This window comes from Anolis carolinensis, chromosome 3 (assembly GCF_035594765.1).
Source record: "Anolis carolinensis isolate JA03-04 chromosome 3, rAnoCar3.1.pri, whole genome shotgun sequence".
Lineage (NCBI taxonomy): Eukaryota > Metazoa > Chordata > Lepidosauria > Squamata > Dactyloidae > Anolis > Anolis carolinensis.
In genome coordinates, this window is record NC_085843.1 from 31,978,171 (window position 1) to 32,002,954 (window position 24,784).

Consider the following 24,784-nt stretch of genomic DNA (forward strand, 5'->3'; position numbering starts at 1 on the left):
TGTAATACGGCTGCTGTCGAAATGCTCTACCTAACTCTGCCGCTTTTTCTTCTGTGTCCCTCATGTATTACCTTCCCATCTACAGATCCAAAGAAGCTGTTTCTTTTCAACCTTTTTGCCAATGGAATTAATTTCAGAAAGCAAAGGTTGCAAGTGTTAGGAATATAGTACACGCCCATTATAGATAGGATTATATCACTTGCTACCTCTGTAGTTAAAATCAGCATGCTTCTGAATGCTAGCTGCTGGAGAGCCAGCAGTTGGTGGCTTACATGTCATTGGAGTCGAGAGTGCATGCTGACTTTAGCCTAAACTTCAAAGACAACATTCAGTGTCAAATCCTATCTCCCAAAAAAGTTCAGCACCTCAGATAGCTTCTTTAAAGTTCATTCAACTTCAGAGTGGATTTATCACACCATCAGAATAAGATAATCAACCACCACTGTTTCCATGGATGTCTGACTAGCTAATGAAGGGAAAAGTATGCTACGGAGGATAGGTCTTGATTTTGACTAGATGGGTCTCTTCTTGTGTTCTTAAAAGTACATTGGTAGTGTTATATACAGAAATTATCAGCAGCAACAACTACATATGGCAAATGTCACCTTGATAAAGGTGAAACTATTGATGACCTTATTAGTTGGTACAGCAAGATTACATAGACTGAACATAAGAAACTTGACATTAAAGAGGCTGCAATGATACATTGCAGTCTAAGCAAAAGAAAAGCACAAAAACGCACAACAAAACAAATACGTTTACCACCTGTGAAGGACTGATGGGAATAGAAGTCTGAAAAAGTTGTCAAAAATAGTGATATAAGAATCCAGTGGGACTTTTTGACTCAAACCGTGAAACAATTAGAACATAATGTGCCAGACATAACAGTGGTTGAGAAGAAAGAAAGAAAGCTTTGAATATAAATGTGGCAATCTCACGGGTTGGGCAAAATCAAAGATAAAAAGAAATGAAATATCAATACCAAAGAACATTTCCAATGTCATTTGCCACTTGGGAGAAGGGGATAGGGGTGGCTAGGCAGCATCCAGCTGTGTTCTGCAGCTGGGGAATAAAGCTGAGCATGTCCTCCTGGAGCTCCAGTAGTTTGCTAGATGACAAGGACACTTCCCATACCTGAAGAAGAGCAATTCAAGTTTCCTGCTGCTTGGGCATTTTTTGCTCCAGTCAGTAAAACATTGTGTCAATGCACTTCAGCTCTTGAAATGTCTTCTCCTACAATACCAGAAAAAAGGCATGCATGCTTTTGACACCAGTTTATGTACATGTCTGACAGAAAATTTAAAAGGAAATTGTCTTGATCAGAAATAGAAAGAAAAAGAATCAGGGTCCAATAAACTAACCAGATCAGTTTCAGTCTCAGCTGCTGCTGGAGCAAATCAATTGCAGATTTCATCAGTAATGCGTTGATCTATTCCCATGTTGCCACCTCTTCAGCAGAATCCTATGGCAAATGTAATCTTTGAGATAACCAGTTCCTTCAGTTATTTGCATTGTGCCTTGATTTTGGGACCAACGAGTAGTCATTTAAGTTTTTGTAACATTGGACTTGCAGGAATATAAAATGTTAAGACCCAGCTTCTTGTGCTCAGTATTTTGATTTAAACTTAACACTACCATACAGAAAGCACTTATCCATGTAGGTGTTCCACACAGCCAGCATCACATTTAAAAAACGCTTACCCTGTGCATTGACCCATACAGCGACAGTGTTTGCACAGTAGCAATTTGTAGCCCAGCTGCATTTCGTGTGTGTGTTTTTTTGTTTGACCTGTTTGAGTAGGGCTTCTTACTGCTGCTGCACTCTTTGTAGAGCTTGCTTTCACCCTTAATCTCTCATTCTCAAGGCTATTTTTGGTTTGTTTGTTTCAAAAGACATTTTGAACTTTGTAACTGATTCTTGATTGTGCTTGGAAACACCTTAATGATTGGAACTACCTTCATAGACAACGGTGAATGGTGATGAAAATTGCAGTTGGGTAATATCAGGGCACAAGCTAGCATGGGGCAGTAGTTTGAATATTGGACAAGGTCAGTCAGGGGGTTTCCATGGCTGAGCAGGGATTTGGGGGTTCAGATCCCCTCTCAGCCATGGAAAGTTTGGAAACCCACTGAGTGACCTTGGACAAATCACATTCTACCGGTCTCAAAGGAAAGCAAAGGCAAACCACCTCTGCACAAAACCTGACAAGAAACTACAGGATAAGATTTGTATAATTTTGCTTTGAAGGTACTTAAGAGCAAGAGAAAGACAGTAGTGGTGAAAGTCATGTTGTCCTCTAGATGTTCATATACTGCATTTTCCAGGGCCTAGCATTATGATATGCTGGGACCAGTTGTTCAGTTGTATTCATGGTTTCAGTTCAACTGAGGACATATCTCCCATGCATATGAAGGTCTTGCTGTATTTCATCTTAGTGTTGAAGACTTGTATCCATACATCCTCTGAACAGTTTCAAGATGACTGCCCTACCCTTTTTCATCTTTTAACAAGACTTTATCTACACAGCTCTTCAAATAACAGAATATTATCTTTTGGCAGAACAAGAGCTATCTTTTTCTTCCTAGCATTTGTCCCATGAATTCGTAGGGTCCACTTTGTCTGTCATTTCCACATGGCTTTGTTTTGAGCATTCCTCAAAAAAAAAAAAACCTTCGAGATTTTGACAGATTTATGTGACTGTACTGCAGCTGGCGCGTAGCACTGCCTATCAGTGCAGACGGTTGCCCCATTGTTTGGTTATTCAGCCAGCACTACTGGAAGGTGTGTTTGGATTTTTGCCAGCCTGGCAGAACAAGAGCTATCTTTTGTAAAATGTAGGGCTGGTCCATGGTTTAAGGAGGGGAGGAAATGTGTCTGTTTCTGAAACAGCAGACTGAAGAGTGCCAATGTTGGATCACAAACTACTGTTTATAAAATGGCTCATCTTATCATCACAAAGCAGGGAAAATGTGGGGACTAAATAAAGCTTCCACTATTAAACAATGGGTTTGTACTTATTTTGGAGAGCTGCATTTATTAGGGGTGTGTGAAATTCCAGTAGTTGATTTGGAATTCGGCAAAATTTGGTGATTCGTAAATGGGAACTGCTGAAACAAAATGCTAGAAGATCAAAACAGAACAAATCAGCCCTCCATGGAATTCTGGGAAAGGTTTGTTAGATTAATTTATATTCTAACCATTTTTTCCATAGTTGAAGCAGCATTATCTCTCTGCTGGGACGATGGGGCCAAGCACAGCCATATTTGCTGCATCACATAATCTGCCTCAGCCAATCACAGATTAGTTTTCCTGGACTTCAAATTCTAGAATTCCCTGTTTTGTGGCATGCAAGTTGTTTCCTCCTCTCAGTAGAAGAGAGAGAAAATTTTAAAAAATTCCTAACAATCAGTGGATGACAGATCTTTCTGAAAGTTTGAAGAAATTATGCCCTACTCATATTCTGTTGCTATGGGTAATTTTTTAAAAAATACCTCTTGGTTTTTAAAAATGTTATTTGTAAAAACTTTTAAAATTTCTTTAAAAAACCAGTGGAGAAGCACAATGTGTCTTACAAGTCTGCCAAGTTTTATCCTGATAGCCATAAAAATGACAGAGAAACAAGCCTCTAAAGTTTCCCCATTAATGCCAATGGACAGAATCTTACCGAAACAAAAATGAAACTCAGGGTTCTGAATTATGATTCCAAACAGCTCCCTTCTAATCTCCTGGAATCTTCCCGAAACAGAACAAAGGGCACCTGAAATTGAAAATGAAAAAAGCATGTATTTCTCCCATTTCACACAACCCTAGTATTTATGCCATCTTGATTGCTGAACTAGCGCTGGGGGAATACATGAAGCATCTTTTTCTGTGTATGATTCCCCATTTGGCTTGGGATGTGTTTTCAGAAGTTTATTTTTGTACAAATAGGGCCCTTCGCTGCATATGAATATATGTTGTCTTGAAGATCAACTCCATTTTTTGCCACCATCTTATAAAAAAAGTCTTATCTAATCATTTACATATTTCTTACAGTAATAACTTTGCAATAAGCCAAGTCAGAATTAATAACTTTCAGAAATAATGAACATCATTTTCTGCTGATCACTTCTCTAGTAATTATTGATGTTGACATTCCTTTTTAGAAAATTGTAAATTTTTCTACTATAATAAAAATGTGTTTTAAGGAAATAAAACATCCATTGCTCTCAGTAATTGAACTTGGAAAAAATGACCGCTTATTTTTAAGCTGCCATTTTCCATTAAGAGACTAATTCTCCCTGATGGATGTTCCCCTGGAGTTTCTTTTGCTTAAAACATTGTGATGAGAACTGAATGAGGTGTCATCTGATAATGAGTATTACAGTTTCTGTCCAGTGGTGAGAAAATGGATCATGCCATTTTTCTCTATTCTCTAACCTTCCTAGTAGGAGCTCTCAAAGGTTCCAGAAATGCCACAGAGACAGCCGCAGGTAGTAGGTAGTAGATAGATCCGTAGGAAGGAATGAAAAATATAACTTGCAGTATTCTCAATGGCAAGAGTGTTATAAAATTCCATACTTTTTGAACAACTCCTGAAAAATTAATGCCAGCATCAAGAGAATCCCATTATGAGAAACGGACAGAATCAAGAAAATCAGTGAGAATCCTACTATTCCGTAGGTGAAATAGCGGTAAGGCAGTTTAGATGCATTCTTTTACGAGACTGTTGCAAGTTTTATTCTTGAGATTAGTAATTTTTGCTCATGTTTTTCTTTTTTTTATCCACAACTTCTTTTTGTAATACATGTCTCTGCTGTGATTTTGTTAGTGTGTGCTAATAAAGGCTGTCATGAAGTAAAAACTAACATTATCTGGAATGTTATGTTTTTGGCAACAAGTAGTAACCATAGTAACTTGCTAACTACAAACCCCAGGATTCCATAGCATTGAGTCAAGGCAGTTAAAATGGTGTCAAAATGCAGTAATTCTGCATTGTAGACGTACCCGTATTGGTGAAAAATTCTGTGAATTGTAGTTGAAAAATTTTCTTCGCTCTGGAAAAGAGGAGATTGAGAAGAAATGATTTCACAACTCAGGGAATTGTGGTTTGTTCTATTGTTACAGTAGAGTCTCACTTATCCAAGCCTCGCTTATCCAAGTTTCTGGATTATCCAAGCCCTTTTTGTAGTCAATGTTTTCAATATATCATGATATTTTGGTGCTAAATTCATAAATACAGTAATTACAACATAACATTACTGCATATTGAACTACTTTTTCTGTCAAATTTGTTGTATAACATGAAGTTTTGTGCTTCATTTGTAAAATCATAACCTAATTTGATGTTCAATAAGCTTTTCCTTAATGCCTCCTTATTATCCAAGTTATTCGCTTATCCAAGCTTCTGCCAGCCCGTTTAGCTTGGATAAGTGAGACTCTACTGTAATTAAAAGAAGCCAAGTTCAAGCTGTGATTTGGTAGCCTAGACATTTTCCTCATTTCTTTTAAGTAAGCTATATGTTAGTATTACATTTAATCTAGGGCAGTGTTTGAAAACTGCAACCCCTGCAAGTTCATGAGAGTCTGAAATTCATTTTGCAATTATCAGTGTATTCTTAGATTGGAATACAAATGTTTCTTCAGACTATCCATCTGTCCTGGGGCTTTTTATTTAGACTCATCCAGCAACAGAGCAATCAGAGCTACATTCCACAATAATTGCAGCTCATTCTTACAGGTCAATGCAGACAATTGCTTATTGCTCTCTGCCCCTATTTCCAATACTCAGCATCTTTACAGTGAAACTGGCAAATGACACCAACATGTTGGTCCTGCTTGACTGGACTGATTAAATGCTTTAAGTAGTTTGTGACAATTAATAGACTCCCCAGGCTTTGTTAGTTGTGAGAACAATTATTGCTGTAGGGAATGCAAAAATTGCATGACAGGGAATTGTAATAATAGAGGAAATAGAGGGGTTTTGCAAGAGTTGCATGAAATATATTTATGTTTGATGTCATATTTTACATTATTTTAATATATTAGATATCTTCACTTTAAGAAACTGTATGGTGTTTCTTATCATATTAATGGAATAGAAAATATTATAGGTATAGTATTGTACAGTATGTATTTTGTTGCAAGGTGAGAAGACAGTCCTGAGCCACAGCAACAAAATTTTGCAATCAGTCTAAAATAGCCAAATTAAAAAGCACAATCCAGGCAAAGTAAATCAATCTTTGCAGATTTTTAAAAATATTTTTGATTTTAGCTGAGCATTGAAAAAGTGCTTAGTACACCATTGGAAATGAATATTTTTTGTGGCTTTGAAGTCAATGGGTTTTACAAGTGCTTAACCTCACTTAACCTAGTCTGGATCCTGCCAAAATAATGTCATAAATTCTCCTTTTGACAGTTAGTTTGCACAACGAAAATGGTGTCATAACATTGAAAAAAATGTGTGAGGTTTAACCACCAGGTCTTGCAATATTTCCTCATGTGTGTTGATCTCACCACTGCAGAGTTGCTAGATATGACTTGAGCAGTGGTAAATCAGTGGATTGTGAGATGTGGTAAAGTAAGTCTGTACAAGTAAGTCCTTTTCTGTACTTAACCCAATCTTACTCATTATGTCTGATAAGATCAAGTACTGTAGTATGTAAACTAAGAAGGGAGCTGCACTACTTATGAAATCAGGGACAGGCTGCACTTATCTCTCCAAACACAGTTGCTAAAAAATAAGCTGCATTGATTTTACTTACTTACAATCATGAGTTTTTAGAATGCAAAAAAATAAGCCCCAAACCAATATCTACAATTGTACAGAGTTTGCAAACCTGGGATTATTGGTTATAATAAGATAAATCTTTGCATCAACTCTTGCACAATATAGGCACTATTGCTTTTACATTCCTTTGACTGCAAGAAGCATAAGTCATGTTAAAAAAGAACATTGTGGTGTTGTTTCCTTTTTATATCAAGTTTTATTCTGTACCATCTCAACCCTCGTAAGCACTGTTTAATCCAGCTTTAGTCATATATACAGGCATATCCACAGATCCTGCCCATGTATTTTTAGTGAATAGCAATCATATGAGTGAACATGTATATAATACAGGTTGGTGACCAATGTATTATGCCCCCCAAACCTGGGACCAAATGCAGTAAATTTGCTGTGGGTTTTATCTCAGTCTTTAAAGGTGTGATCCAAGGACTGGATCTGATTCGGGTGTTGGGTTCTTCCCCTTAAAGTCTGGAATAAAATCCAAGGCAGAATTAAGTCAGTTTTACACACTTTGGCTAAAACTTTATAAAATTCTCATGATTCCATAGCAGTTTTTTTTTCATGTCAGGAGCAACCGGAGTTGCTTCTGGAGTGAGAGAATTGGCCGTCTGCAAGGACGTTGCCCAGGACACGCCCGGATGTTTTGATGTTTTACCATCCTTGTGGGAGGCGTCTCTCATGTCCCCGCATGGAGCTGGAGCTGATAGAGGGAGCTCATCCACACTCTCCCCGGGTGGGATTCGAACATGGCAGCTTTAAGGTCAGCAACCCAACCTTCAAGTCACGAGGCTTTTATCCCTTAGGCCACCGGAGGCTCCTGCCATGGCAGTGAGCCATGGCAGTTAAAGTGGTACATTACAGAATAGATAGATTCATATTGAAAGTGGATTATTTGAATCTCAGAAACAGAAGGCACCAAATATTTCAATGTATGTGGATACAGACAAACTGCAGCCAGCAGAACTAGCTTAGATAAACTAAGGCAAGCTACTTAAGTAGAAAATGCCGAAGAGCTGCATTTTGTTTTGGGCTGTTATTAGAAGACAAAACTGTGTGTGTCCTCCTTAATCAGTCTACTGCCTTCACATGTGATACAGGATGCTCTTCAATAGCTACTAGTAAAGTGAGCTTCAATTGTCAAACCAATCTCAAGTGGCAAAATGTCCTGGGTCAGCTTGAGCGCTAGTGTTTAGTGAGAAACATATTATTCATAACACTGTAGTAAAGAGTTTGAGTGCAGCCTCAGGTTGCCATGGTTAGGCACCATTAAGTCAGAGGCAACAGACCAGCACTCAATCCCATCTTGTCTCTGCATCCCCAAGCAAGGGGGGGGGGGTTGATATCAGCAATGCAGGTGTCATTAGTTGCCTTTGTTGGCAGCTAATGACACCAGCTTGCAAGTCTGGCATCCAAATAACTGGATTGGACCATTGTCCCATTAATTTCTATAAGACCTTTTTATGTCACTGTGCCTAGGGATACTGATAAAAAATCAACAGGTTTGCTATTGTGATGCTCTGACTGCTGGCCACAACCCTGAGCTCATTCTGAATGCTGTGGTCTAGTGGAGAGCTCCTATTAATATCTTGGCAGGGGTTCATAGTTTATAAAATTCAGTGTCCAAGTCTGCTATGTTTTCTCCCTCACCAAATTAGTTTCAATGAGTGGCAGGTCCAAAAATATAAACTGATTGGCTACCCTCAAATATATGCACATTTAAAGATGAGTTCCGTCATGAACATGGTCCCTCAGCCATTTTCTCATCCAACCATTTTTGGTTCCATCGACATAGGCAGTGACATATCCAATAATGGTATTTTGAATGGAATGTGATAACTCCCCTCCAAGTGGATTTGATTTTTATCTAGAACTGGTTGTTTTGATATAATTCTGTTATAGCTATTTCCCTGTAGTTGAAACTTACATGTTTCATTATAGTTGTAACCTTCAGTGAATAGAGTACTAAAAAGACTGTAAAATATAAATAATAAGATCTTGTTAAATCAACAGTAATGTACCTGTTTGAAATGTGATGCTAAATTATAGCCAACCATAATACTTGCTGCAGAAGTATGAGTTTGGAATAGAAAGAATGTCACAACTTGAGTTTCAGCTTTTGCTTTTGTTTATCAATTTGTTTTCCCTATCAATAGTTGAGGGCGCCCTAGTGGATTTGCCATCTAGCTGTATGAACAACCTCTAATTTCTCATTCTATTTTTTTAACAGGATGATAGGCAATGGTGTATGACCTCTGCTTAGCTGTGTGTTTCTGTTATCTTTTTAATAGATGTATATAATGGCCACAATCTAGTGAGTGTTCCATATTTGCAGGTGTTAGGGGCACAGAACCCATGTTGTTGTTGTGTTGTTGTTGTTTATTCGTTCAGTTGCTTCTGACTCTTCATGACCTCTTGAACCAGCCCACACCAGAGCTCCCTGTTGGCCATCGCCACCCCCAGCTCCATCAAAGTCAAGCCAGTCACTTCAAGGATACCGTCCATCCATCTTGTGCTTGATCGGCCCCTCTTCCTTTTCCCTTCCATTTTCCCCAGCATCATTATCTTCTCCAAGCTTTCCTGTCTTTTCATTATTTAGTCAAAGTACTTCATCTTTGCCTCTAATATCCTTCCCTCCAGTGAGCAGTCAGGCTTTATTTCTTGGAATATGGACTGTTTTGATCTTTTTGAGGTCCAAAGTACTCTCAGTATTTTCATCCAACACCACAGTTCAAGAGCATCTATTTTCCTTCGCTTAGCCTTCCTTATGGTCCAGCTCTCTCATCCATAGGTTACTACGGGGAATACAATTATTTTAACTATGCGGACCTTCGATGCCAGTGTGATGTCTCTACTCTTCACTCCTTAATCAAGATTGGTCTTTGCTCTCCTCCCAAGAAGTAAACGTCTTCTGATTTCCTGGCTGCAGTAATCTTCGTGCCTAGAAATATAAAGTCTGTCACTGCCTCCACAGGACCCACGTGAAAGCAAAAAAACCCCACGAATAAAGAAATTGCTCTTTTTAATCTGAGAAAATCCCTCTCTAGGGATGTTTAGGTCTTTCAGCATGACTCTATTGTTGACTTCCACTGGAAGCTGATCATAGAATTACACTGGAGGACCAAGTTTTATTTGTTTGCATCATAGTAAGGAATAAGGGCAGTGGGATATTTTCTAAATACTGCAACAACTAATAGAATTGACTGTTTTCTAAAAAATTAACTGTTTAAGAAGTAAATCCCCTTATCTACAGGGGATGTGTTTCCGGACTTAGTGTAGGTGATAGTGGTTCCTATTTACACGAAGGATGTTTGGCCCCAAAATACCATGGAGTCATGCTACAAGACCTAGAAAATGCCTATACAGTGTTCCCTCACTTATCACTGGGGTTAGGTTCTAGGACCACCTGCAATAAGTGAAAATCCACGAAGTAGGGATGCTATATTTATTTTATTTTATACATTATTTTAGTAGTTGTACACTATTTTAAGTCTTTATCAACCAGTCGTGTGTTGATAAATTGCCTCTTTCTCCTCCCGTTGCCGCTTGGGCTCCTTTTCTCGCCCTTCGGCTTCTCCTTCCTCCCTTTCATAGGCTGTAAATTGTAATTTTTTAATGATTTATAATAGTCTTTTAGAGATTATTGAAAAATCAAAAACAGTGAATCCGCGAAAAGTGAACCGTAAAGTAGTGAGGGAACATTGTAGAGGTCAGATTTTGTGAGACGTGGATAAATGAAACTGTGATCTTGTGGATATGGGAGTCATACTGTAGTTTCTTTTGAGCATTAATATGATAGTATAAACTCACTATTTTGAAGTGGGGAGGTGGTGTCTCAAACTGCAACTGTTACTAGTTACATTCATAGAATCATAGAATCATAGAATAGTAGAGTTGGAAGAGACCTCATGGGCCATCCAGTCCAACCCCCTGCTAAGAAGCAGGAAATCGCATTCAAAGCACCCCCGACAGATGGCCATCCAGCCTCTGCTTAAAAGCCTCCAAAGAAGGAGCCTCCACCACGGCCCCGGGGAGAGAGTTCCACTGTCGAACAGCTCTCACAGTGAGGAAGTTCTTCCTGATGTTCAGGTGGAATCTCCTTTCCTGTAGTTTGAAGCCATTGTTCCGTGTCCTAGTCTGCAGGGCAGCAGAAAACAAGCTTGCTCCCTCTTCCCTATGACTTCCCTTCACATATTTGTACATGGCTATCATGTCTCCTCTCAGCCTTCTCTTCTGCAGGCTAAACATGCCCAGCTCTTTAAGCCGCTCCTCATAGGGCTTGTTCTCCAGACCCTTAATCATTTTAGTCGCCCTCATCTGGACGCTTTCCAGCTTGTCAACATCTCCCTTCAACTGTGGTGCCCAAAATTGGACACAGTATTCCAGGTGTGGTCTGACCAAAGCAGAATAGAGGGGGAGCATAACTTCCCTGGATCTAGACGCTATTCCCCTATTGATGCAGGCCAGAATCCCATTGGCTTTTTTAGCAGCCGCATCACATTGTTGGCTCATGTTTAACTTGTTGTCCACAAGGACTCCAAGGTCTTTTTCGCACGTACTGCTGTCAAGCCAGGCATCGTCCCCCATTCTGTATCTTTGATTTGCATTTTTTCTGCCGAAGTGAAGTATCTTGCATTTGTCCCTGTTGAACTTCATTTTGTTAGTTTTGGCCCATCTCTCTAGTCTGTCAAGATCGTTTTGAATTCTGCTCCTGTCTTCTGGAGTGTTAGCTATCCCTCCCAGTTTTGTGTCGTCGGCAAACTTGATGATCATGCCTTCTAACCCTTCGTCTAAGTCGTTAATAAAGATGTTGAACAGAACCGGGCCCAGGACGGAGCCCTGCGGCACTCCACTTGTCACTTCTTTCCATGATGAAGACGACGCATTGGTGAGCACCCTTTGGGTCCGTTCGCTTTCTAAAAGTAACTATCCAAGTTGTCCTCCATAACAGGTGATGGAAATAAAACAAACAGGTCTGTCCCTTCTTGAACTTCCATTGTTGTTATGCCTCATGTGCCTGCTACTTCAGCTTGAATTATGCTACAGAACTCAGGGATTTAAGCCCCAAGGCTGCTATCATACAATCTAAGCAAGGTCTCTTTCTTCAAGAGCTTTGAAATTTGAAGATATACCAGTACATCTGAACTCCACAGCATGATGTATTCAATGAAATCATATTTCATAAAACTAAAACTGAGTGATAACTATTCTGAAAAATGAAACCAATGTGATAAGGGATTTCTGTTACCCAAGAGCCGCTAATCCTTTTTAAACCTACATGTTACCTATCTTATGTAAGGCAGAACTATTCAACATTTAGGTGCTGAAACAGCATGATTTTAGCTGACAGACTTTCCTGGCCATCTGGTAAAAGTGGCATAAAAGGAGTTTATTTCAGGAGCTAATTATTTCCTAGATTAATACCGTTGACAGGTTCTCTGTGGCATAGTGTATTTGTGAGGTGTTACGCTATTAGAGAAACCATTAATTGTGATGCCTGCAATGGCTTATTTACCACATCTTGGCATGCTGCCATGGCATCCCCATCTGTGTACAACATTTCTAGATCACAGGACACACTTGGCTCAAGTCTCCGAAGATGTTGTCTTTGCTTATCTGGAGATAGCAATCTGAGATGCTATTTTGCAGACTATTAAAACCGTTGGTTTATCTTAAGAAGTTAACAACCTGCATGAGCTCTTTCATTCTCACTGATCTACAGCAGTCTTTTCCAAAGTGTTGCCTTTCAGATATGTTGGTAATTCCCATTAGTTGTAAACACAGAAAGGACTTGTAGACTGTTATATATTGAGGGCACTACATCTGAAAAAACTACTCAAAGTAGTGATCTGCAGACTAATGCCAGTTCATGAGCCACTGGCTGCTGCTCCATGGCAAGTTTCCAGGAAACTATACAGCTAGAATAACAATATTTATTTATTTATTTATTTATTATTCAGACTTATATGCCGCCACTCCCCTAGGACTCGGGGCAGCTTACAAGAACAGGCTAAAATCTAAAACAATTTAAAAATGGCAGTAAGAGAAATCAAAATCAATATGGCATAAATGTGCTACTGGTCCTTATCAGAGGGAAAGAAATCCAGGTCTACTTCATCAGATAATTTCAGAAGCATTGATCTAGAGCAGGGGTCCTCAAACTTTTAAAGCAGAGGGCCGGTCCACAATCCTTCAGACTGTTGAGGGGCCGAATTATCATTTGAAAAAAAATATGAACAAATTCCTATGCACACTGCATATGTCTTATTTGTAGTGCAAAATACAATATTTTAAAATGAAAACAATTTTAACCAACATAAAGCTATCAGGATTGCAATGGAAAGTGTGGGCCTGCTACTGGCCAATGAGATAGTCAAGTTAATTAGGATTGTTGTTGTTGTTGTTGTGTGCCTTCAAGTCATTTCAGACTTTGGGCAAGCCTAAGTCTAAAATCAATTATTTATTTATTTACTACATTTATTTACTACATTTATATCCCACCCTTCTCACCCCGAAGGGGACTCAGAGCAGCTGTATGTACATACAATATATTATATTATTAGCATAGCACAATATTAGCATTATATATTACTACTAGCTGTACCCAGCCACGCATTGCTGTGGCGAAGTCTGGTGGTATGGGAAATAAAGTATTGAGGAATTGGTGGTAGTTAAGGTAAAGGGTAAAGGTTTTCTCTTGACATTAAGTCCAGTTGTGTCCGACTGCACACTGAAGTGGATTATATGGCGGCGTGGAGTCAAGATAATCCAGTTCAAAGCAGATAATGTAAGATTATAAATGGGTTCTATAGCTGTGTGGAAGGGCCTTGAGTCTACACTGCCATATAATCCAGTTCAAATCTGCTAATCTGTATTTTATAGGCAGTGGGGAAGAGGCCTAAGTGAGGCCTAACTCTGCCTGTCCCCTGGGCTGAGTGGGTTGCTAGGAGACCAAGTGGGTGGAGCTTAGCCTTCTAAATGGCAGCAATTGGATAAAAACAATTATTCCTCTCCCTCTAATTAGGACTTTTTCTTTTCTTTTTGTTGTATGAACGTATAGGCATGGATGAGGGGTTGTGCTGCCAGGTTTAGTGTTTCTGGGATGTGTAGTTTTGTTGTTTTGTCCTAGGCCAAAATTTCATTACCCTTTTATATATATAGATATTGAACTATACCACTATACTGTAATATTATATGTAATATATAACATATAATTAATATTATATGGTATTATTAGTATTATATTGTATATCATTATAATATTTTATCAATATTATATGTATATATAATATATTATATTATTAAAACTGATATAAAATATTATATTATAAAACTGAGGGCGGGGGCCAGATAAATGACTTTGGAGGGCCGCATCTGGCCCCCGGGCCTTAGTTTGGGGACCCCTGATCTAGAGGAATGGAACATGGTAGAATTGCCTGCTATTAAAATGGCTTTTTCATTAGTGGTGCCATATGTGTGAGTTTCATTTACATTTTCTTCACTGTGGTTGTAATCCTTAATTCACTGAGCTCTCTAGGCAGACCTTTTGAGTAAATGAATATTAAACTGCACTATAGACTTGTATTGAATTTTTCATTTTCCTTACTTTTCCCTTTCAATACGTTAATTAATATACAGAGTATTTCAAAATGATGGACCCAAATTCAAAGCAATATATTTCACTATGGTAACATGTTACAATTACAACATTACAAATGGTTTCTGCCCTGAGTAACTTCAGGGAAAGAGGGTGGTGTCAGGTGCAGAGGTTAATGAGCTAGAAGACAGAAGACAAAACTTCTATAAACTTAGGGAGAGTTCCCAAGCTTGCTGAAGGTCATTGCATCTATTAGAAAAGAGAGAAAAGAGGCCCTTAACTGGTTGTAAAGGTAAATGGAATGTTTTCTTGTTGGTTCCTGGAACAGGAAACACTTTATATGAAATGAGGAAAGGATTTTAGATTAGTCTGGGCAACCCTGGAGTTTCATGAACATCCTGCCTCAAGTTTTTGCCAAGAGAATTTCTAGTTTCAGGTTCCAGTTCGCCAAGTTCCTGTTTCCAAATTCAAGGGATTATTCTGAGGTTTGTGTACTGGATTTTCATGTTGTCTTGTTTATCTGGATTTTACATCCTTGCATCCTGTGTTTTTACCTTTGTATCTTGTAGCTCAGGGACTATCTACCTTTGGACCATACTGTTCTTACCATGTTTACTGTTTTTCTTTTTTATCTCCTTCAATAAACTGCTTGCTGATTTTACTGAACTGGTGTGGTGATTAAGTACAGAGGTGTTCCTGCTCTGGGATACAACAGGCGGAATATAGATAAAGTTTATAATGATAATGATGATAATGATGATGATTAGAGAGTTAGCAAGTTTTATTAACCACTTTGAGCCAGAAACAAATCTAAAAATAATTCAGCAAATGCAAAATACCTCATCAGGATTACGTTGTGGGGTCACCATCTTGAGAATGATTTGGGGTGGGGCTGGTTGGGTGCTGGGAATGGTAATAATTTGAAACTCTATGCCTCACCCTTTCAAGGGTTTAATGCATAGGTGATTCATGGTTGCAGAGATATAGCAGTTTCAATTCAGGTCCATCTTTTTGAAACACCTGTACTTACCTTACTATGTTTTTCTAGTTGTAACGGTTGGGACTGATATTACTGGTAATGTATAATCTTAAAATGATGTATGTTATCAGCTATTTTCATTTTGTTGAAGTAAAAAAAACCATATTTATTTAATTAATTTCTGTCCTGCCTTTCTCCCAAATGGGATTCAAAACATCTTACACTATACATTAAAACAGAGCAGGTAAAACAATACAAAATACAAGTTTAAAAAGCATTAAATAATTCATTCAATTACAATTATTTCAAAAACATTAAAACAGTAACATACATTTATAAATGCATGTTAAGTTGTTACACTTAACTTCACCCTGGTCAGCTAACACTAAAGACCTGTTTAAACAATAAGGCTGTTGCCTTCCAGTGAAAAGCTACCATCAAGGGAGCAGCTCAAACCCTCCTATGTCAGCATCCTTCCTATTGGTCTGAAATTGTGTTTTTTATTGCAGAACACAGCATCTCTATTGTATAAACATTGTACACAATAACAAAAAATAGAGAGGCCTGTCCTATCATTAAGAGTATCAGATTTGGTGGATTATTATAATCCATTACCTCAGATGCACAAAGTACATTTTTGGAAGCTGAGTATGATCAGCCCACATTAGTATTTGGATGGCAGACCACCAAGAATACCAGGTGCTGTAGGCCTTCAAGTTGCCTGTCAATTTATGATGACCCTATGAATTTCATAGGGTTCTCTTAGGCAAGGAACACCCAGAGGTAGTTTTGCAAGCTCCTTTCTCTGAATTTCATAGAAAGAAATTGGCAAAACTACCTCTAAGTGTTCCTTGCCTAAGAGAATGCTATGAAATTCACAAGGTTATCATAAATCGACAGGCAACTTGAAGGCACATATATACATACATACATACATACATACACACACACACACATAGTACATACCCAAGTCTCTGTACCTATACTCAGTATATACATGGTTGTGGAGTTGGGTCAGACTGACACAGTTATTAAAAAAACCCCAAAACCAACAGTTTAGCAACTTTCAGTGAATTTTCCAGTATTTATGTTTGTTAGGCTTTCATTAAGGCGATACGCAATCTTAACCTAAATATGCTCATTTACAGAATTCAGTGAATTAGCATGTTATTAATAACTGTGCCTAAGAATATCATCTTTGAAAATACTGGCAATGTATTTGACCTTGGTTGGTTGCTGTTGCTTCAAGGTCTTTTGACACCTGAGGTGAATAGAAAGCAGCCAGGTAAAACAAACTCCTGATTGTCCCTCTGTTGTTAAAACAGATGCCTGCTTTATTTAGTATAAAATAGAACATTCACACAGAGGGGCATCACATATGGTCAGATAGTAAATGACCTTTATACATTTCACAAAATTAAAACCACCTCTGCAGAAGATGGTGAAGATAGGAATATGATAAATTGGGAATAAAGAGACATTAAGACCAGAATCCTATTACTTAATTATGGTTGTTGAATGGTGAATCAGCATGAGGGTAAATCCATTGATTGATGGGTTTATACTAGTTGCAACTAACAATAGAATTCAAATCTTTACTTCTGATTGGGTCTCTAGCCTTGTAAAACCCATTGCCAAGGCAAGAATCTAGAATGAAGAGGAGGCTATTAGGATCTCCTCTGGTGATGAGGTTAAGTGAGCAGACTTGGTGGCCAGTGTTAATCCAGTTTATTGCTTTCCAGGAAGAAACTCTGTAATGGATGATGTTGGTGCTAATGATGTACAGGGAGGAATCTTTTTGATCCCACCTTTGCCACCAAATTGTAATGGTGTGAAAGCCAATTGTAAATGCTGTTTCCACTGCTGAGGGGATTTTTGAGTCTTTTAATCCCTCTAGATTATATATATATATCACCTTTATATGAGGGGAAGGATTACAGGGGGTGAGCTTTATTCCAAGATCCCAGCCTCTGTCTCTGTAGTTAGGGATTTCTGTGTTGTGGTTCCCTTTCTGAGGTAACTATGACTATTACTCTTCCCCAATTAGGTGATTTATTAAGGTAACTGCCACCAACATGAGGCTTCTGAATTATCGCCGATGAAATTTGGCTCCACAGACGCAGATGAGATGAATGAGTCAGTTGTTAACAAAGAACAACAAGTTTATTGCGTACAAAGCTTATGGTTGCAGGTTGATTGATTTACTTATGGAACTTTAGATAAACAAGTGGTTTAATAACTCTTATAACCACCACAACAGTAGTCTCTGTTGCAAATCAACTCTCACTCTCCTACTGATGATATAAATTGTAGCGAACTCTAACCTCAGCTGAGCTCCTTAGTGAACAATGTCCCAACTACAATAAAAGCTTTTAATTTGATCTAATACCGATCAAATCCCTGATCACCAGTCTTCCTCAACTAGAGATCTTGACTAGGCTCCCTTTAGTCTGCCTTGACTAAAGATTTTTGGCCAGGCCTGTCTCCTCAGCCCTTCTTGACTGAAAAGCCTCCAGCCACACACACACACACTCACTCACTCTGGCTTCTCTTTTTTAAAACTCCCCTTTTTTCCTTTTCTTGGCTCTGCCCACTTCTCCCTCTGATGAGCTAGCCAGCTTCGTCTCCTTGGTAACAGCACTACTGTGGATTGAAACAAGATAGCTTCTTGTTTCAGTTACTGTGTCAACTAAACACAAATACATACTCCAACAGACAAAATTAAACACAATAACTATGACTTCTCCACAAACTCTAACTAGGGCCCCAGAGTAAGACTCTTTACTATCTGAGCTACAATAGGAAATGAGAAGCCCATGCCACCTACCCATGTGGATCCATTCACTCAAAACCAGCTAAAATATTTTGACACATGAAGCCACAGGCACTTTTCCTCGCCTCGCTGGCAGGAAATGCAGGGAACACAGGAACCTAAAAAGTTACCTTTTCAAAACAAATTAATTCCCACTAGTGGGCATAGTGTTAAGAAAGTATTTTATCATAATTCCTTCTTTTGATATTTAAGATAACTTGTCACTTTACTTGCATTTCTTGTAAATGCTAACGATCTTTTAGAAAACACTAGGAGAAGAATATAAAATATTAAAAAGCCCTGTCAAAATTCTCAGTCTAAATTTTTTAAAAACAAATAGGACTATATTAGTTGTTGTTACACCAGTCAAACTAACTTTGGCCAAGCTACTGCATCATCTGGATGAAACAGTACTTTGCCTCATCTTCTGTTCCCCACCCAACCAAAGGGGTGGGCAGCTGCACAGTTTCTGGCTATGACGATATATCTGATGTATTACAACAAAGTCATCCTCTAGAGGAATTCAGAAGTTTCCAGAGGATGACCTCATGATGGTCTATCCAACTATAATGAGGCATCCGGTGAGGCTGTTCCCCTATTTCTCCTAAGCTCTAAATGTCTAGGGCCTTGACCTCTAAACACAGACAGGAATGCACAACAGTTCAAGATCTAGTCAATTAATCCACAGTGGAGGCTTTGCAACTCCAAGGGTTCCTGGATCCATTTCAGTCTGGTTTCAGGCCTGGTTATGGGAGAGAGACAGCTTTGGTCACCTTGTTGGATGACCTACACAGAGAACTAGACAAGGAGAGTATGTCCTGTTAGTTCTCCTGGACCTTTCAGTGGCTTTTGATATGATCGACCATGGCATCATTCTGGGTCACTTTTCTGGGATGGGGCTTGGAGGTACTGTTCTTCAGTGGCTCCATTCCTTCCTGGAGGGATGTTCTCAGAAGTTGGTGCTGAGGGACTCCTGCTTGACTCCTTGACTACTGTGAGGGATATGAGTTTTAACGGTCATTTTAATGTATTTGTATTGCTCTTTTAAAACTGTTTAGTGTGGATAAGTATTAGCCACATTGAGTTCCTATGTGGAGAAAGGCAGGATATAATTAAATATAATAATGATAATGATAATAATAATAATAATAATAATAATAATAATAATAATAATAATAATAATTGTCATTGTCATCCTCGTACAAAATGCCAGGAGAACAAGCAAGAGAGAAAGCCAAATGTCCAGTCCAGGGTCAAGAGCCAATTACCAGAAATCCAAGTAACAAGGTTGAGTCCACAAGTCCATAGCTGATGTCCAAGAGCAGTCCAGATTACAAATGTGCATGAGAGTTTAAGGTTTCAAGGTCTTGGCATGGACACTGAAGTTGCAGCCAGCTATCAGGTAACACACTCCAGTCCATTAAATGCTACTTTCACAAATGATTCCTTTGGTAAACCCTCTTCTCGGCAAGCCTCGAAGATCTCAACTTTTCTATCCTTAATTTCACAAAGCCAGGAACAGCTAACTCTTCCTCAACCTGCTCAATAGAAGTGTCTTGTGTTTGGCTTCTGGAGGAGGCTGAAGGAAATGTTTTTGGCTAGGTTCTAGTTCTACAGCCGAGCCATCACTCAGCAAACCCTCATCCTCATTATCTATGACATTAAATTGTCCACAGGAGAGAGATGAGTCTAGTGGTCAAATGAGCATTGCATAAGAGAGGCAGTGAATATCTTCTCCTGCAATGATCACACAAAATGTAGGCAGATTTGAGCTGATGTAATGCCTGCATATAATTAACAGATGCCAGGCTTTGCTTCCACTTGTTCCCATATTACTTTCAGAGTGTAAGTTCATTATACCCAAATCGTGAAAGAAATTTGTACAGGCCATGTTCTAATTCAAAGCTCTAATGAATTTGAAATCCACAATAAGCTCCCTGGAGTGGTCACCTAGCTTTGCCTAATGATATAGGGTCAGCTCTGGATTGAATCCAAAGTCTTGATGACTCACCCACAACAGTTTCTGACAGCCATATGATCAGGGCAGGAGAGAACTGGGACCCCAAAACTGCTTTCTGCTAATTCCACTGCTGAGCTGGAAAGATGTTATCTCAAACTTGAATCTCATTGCTGGATAATGAAAGCATTTTCAGAACTGTTGCTTTGGGAATTGGTGAATTTTTGCTTCAGATCACAGCCATTCCACACTGACTGTTCTATTCATTTGCATCTCTCTGCTTTGTTCTGGAAGAAAAAATTATCATATAATAATGAATTCAATTTGTTAAAAAAAAGTGTTGACTTTCTTTTTATTCCACCCTCTCCTCTCTTTTTTCCTGGGCAATGTTTTCTGACATTAAGATAAAGCTTTCTGGTTCTAAGAGATAAAGACCGGCTGAGGAGGGATGGTTTTCTTTGACTCACCTGAATCATAAATGCCGGTTTGGAGGTGTTATAACAGACAAGCCTATCAGAATAGTGGCAAGAGTAAGTCAAATGATTATGCCATTAATCTCTAATGACTAAACACATCTGACATGTTATGTAAAAATTATTTTGGCAGAGTAGAAGTTGTCACTTTTTGAAAGTTCCTGAAACCAGTGAGGTCAGACAGAGGACGCATGCGTCTTCTAAAGCAATGGTGCACGTCAGCACAAACATTTGCCACCACAATATAACAAAGGTAGCTTTGTTCATTGATGTGTTCAGAGTCTCTTTTGCCATCAGTTTGGCCTGGTGGCATGTCAATGACAAGTGACAACAGCTCTGGGAAGAATTAATTAACAAATGGAAAGTTGGCCTAGCAAGAAATGGAACAGTACCTGGCGCAGAGCTGGGATAGACTGGTGGCCAAGACCATGAACTGGGCAGTCCTCATTGAAGCTGTAACTTCATAAGGTGAACCTAGAAAACATCTCTCATCTGCAATATATTGGTGAAATGATACTCACCCTTTAAAAGGGCATTGAAAGAAATGCTAAGATCATATCTGAAATCCATTGAAATAGTGGATATCATACTGATACATTTTATCACCATGATTCTTCTTACCCAATTCCTATTAAAAAACCCAGAACTCTCAAAAATCTGCATTTCCTCCATAATTTGTATAGAAAAAAATCTGAGGATTTTTTAAAAAAAAATCAATATGGAGAGGGAAAACATGGAGAAATTGGCCTCATCTAAAGTTTGAGTTCTTACTATTCAAGAGTCAGCAGTGAATTCCTGTGTATATAACCATGTTATTGGATTAGGGTCCCCATCACGTAAAAAATCTAGGCTAGCTATCATTAAAAAGGACAAAGTTGGTAGATAAAACAAAGAAGTGAATTCTGTTTTTATTCTCTACCGAAACAGTGTTGCTGTTGACATATCAAGTTCCCATAGATTCAGAGGATTTATTTCTAGTGTTTGTGCCACAGTGTTGCCCACGTGGTAATAGCTGCACTAATTTAATTTGGGACTACATATGATTGAGAGTTTTCTTCAGTTTTGGAGTATGTGCATGTATTCAGCAATTACCAAATTTTCTCAAATTTGATACAATTTGAGATTCAAAAAAGATTATATGAGGAAAATGAAATTGAGTGTTTTTCACCTATATTCTTACCTGGAGGATTAACTATTAATCTTTGCTATTGGAGTGGGTGGGAGTGGGATAAAACGACAAAACAACAATAAAAATAAATTTTAAAAAAACCCTATTAATCTTTGCTATATTGACACATTTTATGACATATGTACTTAAATAAACTCTCATTCAAAATGCTTTAAGTGAAGTAGACTGCTATATACCATAAAAACAGATGCTTAATAATACTCCCTGCTCATTTGTTACAATAGATTAAGATGGATATGCAATTGCCAATATATAGAGAGAGGGGGTAGGGGAGATGGAGAGATCTCAAGATGCTTGTGAGCAGTCAATGGCAACAATGTAGGATTTAATTCTCTGGTGAAAGCACTGAAAATTATTAAAATGTGCAAATAAGTTTGCTTTTTTTTGAATAGTTTGTTTTCTGCTCCACACAGTGGTTAGTTCAGTCTACATTGATTTGCCCAGGTTTCAACTGAACATGGATGAATGTAATGCTATTCCATCAGTCACTGCTTCTTGTCTCCCACTTCCTTTTGCTCCCTTCCTACCTCACATTTGAAACCTTAAACCTTGGATCACAGTAACTGTCTATTCACATTTATTTTGTTGCTCTGGGCTGGAGAAGGGAGGTTGAAGTTCTGCTTGAGTTAAAAAGGTCATTGTCCCATCTATGCCTCTCTAATTGATTGTTCTATAATTCATTAAAAGCCTTTTGTGTGCTCACCACTGGATATGGTGCTAGTCGCACGGCTGCGGAAAATATATTGTGTATTTGTTAATAAGCTTTGCTTTGTTAAATGAGATACCTAAATAATCCCTAACACTGCAAAATGATGGATGGAAAACAATACCAGACAATACATATTGTAGCATTCGATTGTAAACCCAATGTATTGCCAAGTTAGACTGTATCCAGTTTGTATTTAATCAGATTTCCAGTTTGATTTCCTCTTACAAGTAGTAAATTAGGATAGCTAAAAAAATAACAGTGTAACAGTAATTTGTATTTTTCAAAGATCTAGCTATTCATTATAAGAAGGGAAGGTAAAGGTAGCCTTGTGACATATTTAATTCTAATCAGCTTATTTCAGCAAAGCTTTCGTGCTTTAGAGCTCACTTTTTCTGATGCAGCCTGAAAGGTGACACAAAATGTGTTTTTTTTCTTTTGCCTGATTTTTTTATTAGTCCTAATCAGAGTAGAATGATGGCAGTAATTGGATTAACCCATATTTTGACCTACAATTCAACAAGTGATTAAATGAGTCCAATCTAGTTAGGACTAACCAACAGGTTCCTAGCCAAAGTGACCGCATTTGTGAATAAGTCACTATTACTGTGTGATTTGGTCTCCATAAACATTGAACCAATCTATTACTACACTTGTCTCTTATGGATTTTTGGCTGTAGTTATTTCCTTAATAAGTATTCAGAAGCCATTTTTTTCATTTGCCAGATATCCTGGGAGTCTCCTAGTTATAGTGTCACTGCATGCCAAAGCCAACTTAAGAACTTTGATTTGTACATGTTTTTGCACATATGCGCACATGAGTGTGCAATATATAATTAGCCTAAAGGGCATTATTTTATGTATACCATGTAGTACCAAAAAGATAAATATATTGACTGTAGAACTCTGTGATTTTTGAGCAGAGCTATTGACAACCAGGGCTCTTGGAGTTAGCTCAGAAGTTGAAGTTGACTGGATGGCAAACAACAGTGGTAAACTCTACTACATACTTCTCTTTCTTCAGCATATCTTATCTACATTGTATATGATGAACAAAGACAAGACACATCAGAAACATTGTGAATTCCATATTTGAATATATGAAATACTTCTTTAGGATAGTAATATTCTTCCAAGTAAGCAATGCATTGTACAGTGCCCATCTTTGCTTTCAAAACTGCCTGCCAAATTTATATTTCTCACAAAATATGATGTAAAACCATGAAAACCCTTGTATAATAATTAACATAATATTTTAGAAACAACAACATCAATTACAAAATGTAGGCCTATACCTGCACTACTATCATTTTTTTTTGTTCTGCATGATTTTTAATTTTTTCCAATGAAAAAACCAGAGGAGCTGTTAAAGCTTGCATAAAAGGCCTTTAAAAAGGCCTGAAGGTCAATGAAGGTGTCGCTCTTTTCTGGATTTTGTTTCATAGTGTTCTGTAAATTTCAACCTAACATAGCTATGTATTTATTCTCAAAAAGCAACTCAAGAGTAGATATTCATGGACTATGAAGAAAACATGTTAATATTCTTCTGTAATATGGAGCTGAAAGATTTCTGCTTTATTGTCCAATTTAAATAGATTTAGAAACATGATTCATTGTCAGACATTTAAATGATGCATAAAATAACAGTATGCTCAGAATAAAGATTGATCCAGAGAAGGTATAATATTACACTATTACCCATTAATGACATTTATATAATTCATTTGTGATTTGAGAGGATTTTATGTTTGCTGCTTTGATCAATGGGATTTTAACTGACTAATTATTTCATTGTTAGTTCTAAAGGTATTGTGAGATGTCTCAAGCTGTAGGAGTAAAACTGTTTCAAAAAACTTTATAAATGGGAACAATTCAGTGATTTAATGTGGTAGACAGTAACATTGATTCTGATGGGAGGAAGCTTTGTCTGGACAATATTTAACCACTTCTAAGGGGAAATGGCATTCCTGTGGCATTGGCTTTCAACTGCTCTAAGCAAAACACGAACAAACTCCTGCAATGTAAACCTTTGGTTGTTAAACCTTGCATGCAAGAATGAATCATCTCAAAAGTCTTCTTCTTGATGGCTGAATTATGATAATATTTTTCCTAGCAATTTCCAGCTATTTTTCATACTTCATTACTTTCCCCCCCCCCCCCCAAAAAAATCATTTTTATAAGAAAAACTTGTTTATTTAAAAAACTTGTAGGGGGGGGGGGTAGGTGCACAAAATATGTTTTATTTGTGTAGATGACAACAATTTTTCATGGAAAACAGTACACTTTCTTGTTGTATGTCTTTCGGGC

At 38.0% G+C, this 24,784-nt stretch overlaps 1 protein-coding gene and 1 long non-coding RNA gene across 7 annotated transcripts in view; one reads left to right on the forward strand and one right to left on the reverse strand.

Annotated features, from left to right (window-relative positions):
- mtus2 (microtubule associated scaffold protein 2) overlaps positions 1-24,784 on the forward strand; it is a 423,984-nt gene that overhangs the window by 69,315 nt on the left and 329,885 nt on the right. The gene's annotated exons all lie outside the window — the stretch shown is intronic.
- Positions 740-4,851, reverse strand: LOC134297374 (uncharacterized). 2 transcript variants are annotated; one of them, XR_010004092.1, is made up of 4 exons: positions 4,654-4,851; positions 3,666-3,758; positions 1,362-1,462; positions 740-1,233 (listed from the first exon to the last, which is right to left on the reverse strand). It is a non-coding gene; the product is annotated as an uncharacterized LOC134297374 (long non-coding RNA). The 2 variants fall into 2 exon arrangements; XR_010004093.1 differs by having other exon boundaries at positions 4,421-4,851.